Source organism: Trichechus manatus, unplaced genomic scaffold (assembly GCF_000243295.1).
Source record: "Trichechus manatus latirostris isolate Lorelei unplaced genomic scaffold, TriManLat1.0 scaffold00030, whole genome shotgun sequence".
Lineage (NCBI taxonomy): Eukaryota > Metazoa > Chordata > Mammalia > Sirenia > Trichechidae > Trichechus > Trichechus manatus.
Window position 1 is genome coordinate 15,300,443 of NW_004443966.1, and position 6,367 is coordinate 15,306,809.

General features: G+C 45.1%; 1 non-coding gene across 1 annotated transcript; it reads right to left on the minus strand.

The window, feature by feature from the left end:
- Positions 1-247: 247 nt before the first annotated feature.
- LOC111820249 (U6 spliceosomal RNA) lies at positions 248-351 on the minus strand. The gene has a single exon (XR_002823801.1). It is a non-coding gene; the product is annotated as a U6 spliceosomal RNA (small nuclear RNA).
- Positions 352-6,367: the final 6,016 nt, after the last annotated feature.

Sequence of the window (6,367 nt, forward strand, 5' to 3'; positions counted from 1 at the left end):
TTTTTTTTTTTTTTAATTGTACTTTAGGTGAAAGTTTACAGAACAAATTAGTTTTTCATTAAACAATTAATGCACGAATTGTTTTCTGACATTGGTTGCAAAGCCCTCAATGTGTCCATACTCTCCCCTTCTCGACATGGTTTCCCCATTTCCATTCTTCCAATTTTCCTGTCTCTTCCAGCTTGTCAGTATTTGCTTTTGGGATGGTGTATCCATTTAGTCTCACTACCTGTGTTACTGTTTGCCTAAAAATACGGACCACTTCATGAATTTTCATGTTATCCTTGCACAGGGGCCAGGCTAATCTCTATATTGTTCTAATTTTAGTATATGTGCTGCTGAAGTGAGCACTATTTAAGTCTCTTTTGGTTACAAATGGCAGACACCCAACCCGAACTACTTTTAATAAAAAGGTAATTGATCAGGTCAAGTGAGGAGGAAGTAACAGTGCAGATGGTTTCAGGGTTGGCTGGATTCAGGAGCTCCATGATTTCAGGGATTTCTTTCCAGATTCTAGACAGCCTCCCTCCACAGGACAGCCACCAAACTCACATCCTACGAGTCCAGCAACCTCAGCAGAAAGAGAATCATCCACCAGCTCTGTCAGCAAAGTCCTATTGAAGGGATCTGACTGGTCCTGGTTGAGATGTATGCTCATCTTTGAACCAATCATAGCAGCCAGAGAGACTTGGGGTACTCTGATTGGCCAAACCTGGACCATGTGACCATCCCTATTGGGGGGCGGGAACACGCCAGTGGCCTTTGAGTTAATTCTGACTCATGGAGACATATGGAACTGTGCTCCTTAATGTTTTCATGGCTATGACCTTTTGGAAGCAGATTGCCAGGCCCTTCTTCTGAGGCAATTCTGGGTGGGTTCAAACCAACAACCTTTCAGTTAGTATCCGAGTGCTTAACCATTTGCACCACCCAGTGACTCCTATGGGTGGGAAGAGGGGCAAAGTTAGTCAGACCCTAAGGACATGGCGTGCACTCCTTACAGAAACTATGTTTGTGGTGACGGAGAGCTATGCCAATAGGTAGCTGCTTCAGCTTGTTATTCTGGTATAGCTGTGTATCTTCCTCCCCTAGTTCATGATATTTTTTTGTTGTTAATAAGGTAATTAAATGTGTCTTTTATTGTAAGCAATCCTAAAAATTATTGCAGGTAGGGGTTATCTATTCTGAATGAATAAATGTATGAATAAACAAGGGAATGATTAAGTATATTCTAGAATATACTGCTCAGGGCAGTTCCTTAGCAAAACTAACATCATTGACTCAGAACGCCAGAGCCAGAGGGAGTTATAGAGCTCAAACTGTTCCAAACACTTGGGTTATAGAAGAGATCATAGAGGCCGGGGAGCGGAGGCGGCTACCTTTCCCAAAGCCTTGTCACAAATCATGTGTGTAGACTGGAATCCAGACCCTAGTTTCAGGCCCAGAGCTCTTCCTGTCCATGTGTGCCTTAGGCCTCCTAAGTCTCTCCCTGGGACAGGCCCCACTTTCTAGGTCCTTATTCTGGAGGGCCTACTAACTGAAAGTTTCGCCATGAAAACACTATGGAGCACAGTTCTACTCTGCAACTTGCTAAGAGTTGGCTGTTAAAATTTTAGCTGACACATCAGCTGATAAGAAAGAAGCAGTTGCTGTCAAGTCCATCCTGTCTGAGTAGAACTGTGCTCCATAGGGTTCTCACTGGCTGATTTTTCAAAAGTAGATCTCCAGCTCTTTCTTTCAAGGCACCTCTGCGGGGACTTGAACCACCAACCTTTGCACTACCCACGGACTCCACCAGCTGATAAATGCGGAACTGAATTTCCCCAGGAATGTCTGGGTCATCCGGATCCCAAAGAATGCAACTGGAAGAATGATTTGTTTTCTGTATTGGTTTTTATCGCTCAGTAATAAATTACCACAAACACAGCAACTTAACACAGCACCCACTTCTATTATCTCACTTTCCACGGGTCTGGTGTCACGGGTCGGCCTGGCTAGGTCCTCTGCCCAGTCTCACAAGGCTACAACCAAGGCGTTGCTGGGCTGCATTCTCACTGGGAGACTCAGGGAAAAATCTACTCCCAAGCTCACTCAGGTTGTTGGCAGAATTAACTCCCTTGCTGTTGTCTGACTGAGACCCTGGCTTTTGCTGGCTGTTTGCTGGAGGCTGCCCTTGAGTCCTAGAACCACCCATCCATGGTCCCTTGCCTTGAGGGCTTCTTTAACATGCCTGGTTACTTCATCCAGTCAGCGAGGAGGAGAACCTCTCACTCCCTTCTGCGAAGACAGAATCTTGTACGTCATTGTTGTTAGGTGGCATCGAATCAGCTTCCACTTGTGGCGACCTTATGCCTAAAAGAATGAAATGTTGCCGGGTCTTGATCGTATGAAGTAACGTAATGTAACGGAACATATCAGGTAACTAATCACAGGAGTGACATCCTCTCACCTTTGCCATGTTCAGTTGGGTAGAAGCAAGTCACCAAGGTGAGAATTATTGGGGTCCCCTTCAGGTCTGCCTCCACAATCTCTCACACCCTGATGAATCACCCATGCCTTGCATACATCTGCATAACAGGAAACACCCACCCTGTGCCAGGTACCATACCACCCTTGCAGACAGCCGGGTGGGGCAATGAGCCAATGAACAGATACTGCCATTACAGGTAGTCTCCGACTTACAGTGTATTTGATTCACCACGAATTGCACTTAAGGACCGTACAGCCTTTTTTTTGTTTTTTTTGTACATCTTATCATCAGTAATATGTACTACATACAATGTTGCAGCATGTAATTTGCCGATGTTATCATTCTCAGATGTTCACTCACTGACAAATAAAGACTGGATTTATAAAGATAATGTGATAGTTCGTGTTATGTGTTGACTTGGCTAAACTATGATTCTCCGTGATTTGGCAGACATTGGACTGATGGCTCTTCCATAATGCAATATGATGCAATCACCTCCATGATGAGATCTGCTATTAGCAGCCAATCAGGTGAAAAGGGAGTTTCCTTGGGTGGTATGGCCTGCCTCTAGTAGATAAATGGATGTTCCAGCAAGACTCGTTGTCACTCTGGATCCTGACTCTGACGAGTGAGAGCAGGCTTTCCAAAGGAGTTGACAGTGGCACAGCCTTGCTGGATGAATGTGAAGTTGACAGGAAGACAAAAGGGTGGCAGGGAAGGGCCCAGGTGGAGGGACCATCACATACCAAGCCATGGCAGTAAAAGAGCAGGATGATTTGGGGAGCCAGGAGCCATCCAGCATGACTGCTACAAAGACACGGGGAACACGGGCGAAGAGGCAGGGTCATCGAGGCACTTAGATGCCAGGTCCACATGTTCCTTCTGTGGTCAGTGGAGGACCACCATGAGGCCATAAAAAGGAAATTAGGGGACCACAGGATGAGCTTGGAGTTCTTGGGTCATGCAAATATTTCAGCGGTTGGCCGCTAACTGAAAAGGTTGGAGGTTTGAGTCCACTGGGAGGCACCTCAGAAGAAAGGCCTGGAGGTCTACTTCTGAAAAATCAGCCATTGAAATCCCTGTGGAGCACAGTTCTCTGACACACAGGGGGTCACCATGAGTCAGAATTGACTCAATGGCAACTTTTTTTTTTTTTTATGATGGGCTTGAGGCTCCAGGGAGTGAGGAACCCCATGTAGGAGCCTGAGCAAGGCAGTGATGGTGGGGGCTTGGGGGGAAACTTGGCCCGCCTGCACTAAGGAGGCCCCCACTGTCATCCCCAAAAAGCCCTGGGAAAGGCAGACGTTCTTACAGCCGTCTCAGGCAGCAGGCTGTTAGAATGACAAGTTCTGCAGCCCAGCAGCTGAACTAAAGAAGAAAAAAATCCCAATGAGCCCCGTTTCACTGCCCTTGACCTTGAGCAGAGCTCTAAGTGCAAAATCTGTCATCTATTAATCTGTTAGAAGTTGACAAAAGGGACTTTGATCAGGGGTTGTTTTCTCCCCCCTCTTAAGTTTCCTGATGACACATAATAGCCCATTTCAGCCGGAGGGCCGGAAGCACCGCCAGCATTCTTTTGCTCACTTCAACCCCAGCGGCCTCCTCCCCCTGTGGCTTTCTCCCCGCCCCCATATTAATTGGCCTGTAAGTGGTTACATGTGTTCCTTTTTATGTGTCAGTTGGAGTCTGTTATTTGAACTTCACAGCTATTTGGGAACACAGAAGGGATGCTCTGGGCCCAAGTTAGGAAATGGGACGGTCTCGAACTTGTCACACTCACTCCTACCGTCCAGTTTTTTCATCCTCTGTTCGCTTGATGTTTTGATGCATCCCACCCCCACCTTCACACTCACCCCATCTTGCTCCTTTGCGTTAGGCCCACTCTAACTTTGCAGCCCACCTCTCAGAATCATGGAAGTTCCCAGCCAGAAGAGATCTTTGTTGTTGTGGGCTGTTGAGTTGATCATAGTGACCCTGTATGACAGAGTAGAACTGCCTTATAGGGTTTTCTAAGCCTTAATCTTTATGGGAGCAGATTGCCAGGTCTTTCTCCCGCAGAGCTGCTGGTGGGTTTGAACCAGTGACCTTACCTTTTGATTAGCAGCCAAATGTTTTAACCATTGCACTACCAGGGCTCCTTCAGAGATACCTTCCAACCTGTTGCCACTGAGTTGATTCCAACTCATAGGAACCCTAAAGGACAGAGTAGGACTGCCCCATAGGGTTTCCAAGGAGCAGCTAGTAGATTTGAATTGCTGGCCTTTTGGTTAGTAGCCAAGCTCTTAACCACTGTGCCATCAGGGCTCCCAGAGAGATCTTAGGGAGCCCCAAACTGCAGACTCTTGGTTAAAGTTGAAGAAATAGAAGCCCAGGGGGGAAAAATATTTTAATTAAAATAACAGTTGTTAGGTTGTCTTACATGTGTTCCCTCATTTCATCCTCAAAATAACTCTCTAAATTAGGAATCACATAGCCATTTTTCAGACAATGAAACTGAGGCTCCAGGAGACTAAGCAGAGAGGCTTCTAGGGCCAGATTGCCTAGGATTGTATCCTTCCTGGGATGCTTATGAGCTGTGTGATCTTGGGCAAATTGTTTAGCTTCTCTGTGTCTCAGATTCATCATCGATAGCAGGCTAGCAGAGCCCTGGTGGTGCAGTGGTTAAGAGCTCGGCAGCGAACCAAAGGTTGGCAGTTCGGATCCACCAGCCGCTCATTGGAAAACCTAGGGGGCAATTCTGCTCAGTCCTGTAGGTTGCTATGAGTTGGAATCAACTCGACAGCAACAGGTTTGGAATAAGCTAGTAATAGTACCTACTTCAAAGGGTTGTTGTGAGGATTAAATTAAATTTAACGTATTTAGGTGCTTACAACAGTTCCTGGCATACAGAAAGCACTTAATAAATATTAGCTGCTCTGAGAGGCAGTGTAGTACAATGGTTTAGAATGCTGCTTCTGGAGCCTGATGTCTTTGGTTTGAAATACTAGCCGTGTGAACTTGGGTGAGTCACTTTCCTTCTCTGCGACTAGTCCCCCACCTACAAAATGGGGATATTCCTGGTTGTCATGAACCCCCTCAATGAAACGGCTAGTTCCCCCCATGATTACCTTGCAGTGAGTCCCACCCCCACTGACAAGACCTGCTCAACCCCATGGAGCTTCTTGGCAGATCACTAGTGACCCACCTTAAATACGAATGTATTTTAAAGATCACCCTGCGTTTAAGAAAAGACTTTATATGAAGAACAAAGTAATAGAAAAAAATTTAAAAGGAATAGAGGGCAAAAGAAAATGTAAAAAATTTATAATACAACCAGAGAGATGAAAAGATATTGCATCCACGAAACAAAAACGGAATGGAAAAAGCTCCTAGAAATTAAAATTATAAAAGCAAAAACAATTTTTGAAATAATACAAAGTTTGGGAGATGAGAAGACCTCTTAGAAAATGAAAAAGAGATTGAAAACAGGAGGGAAAGAAAATTGGAGGCTCCATCTGGGAAATCCGACATCCAGAGAGGAAGAGTTCCAAAAGGAGAGAAAGCAGAGAAGGAAACTTTTCAGGAAATAATACAAAAGTAACATTCCCAGAACTGAATCTACCCCATGCTCGACATAGTAAATGACAAAAAGGCCCGCATCAAGGCAAATGATTGTGTGATTTCAGAATACCATGGGAAAAGAGAAGATACTGAAAGCTTCCAGAAGGGAAAACAAAATAAACCTTGCATAAAGGATCAGGGAACAGAATGGCATTGGATTTCTCAACAACAACTCTGGAAGCTGATTTACAACTAAGAATTCTATACCTAGCCAAACTATTAATCAAGCGTGGGCTTCTGAGCTGCAATGCTGAAAACTAGAAATAAATATGCCACATCTTCAACATTCTAAAGAAA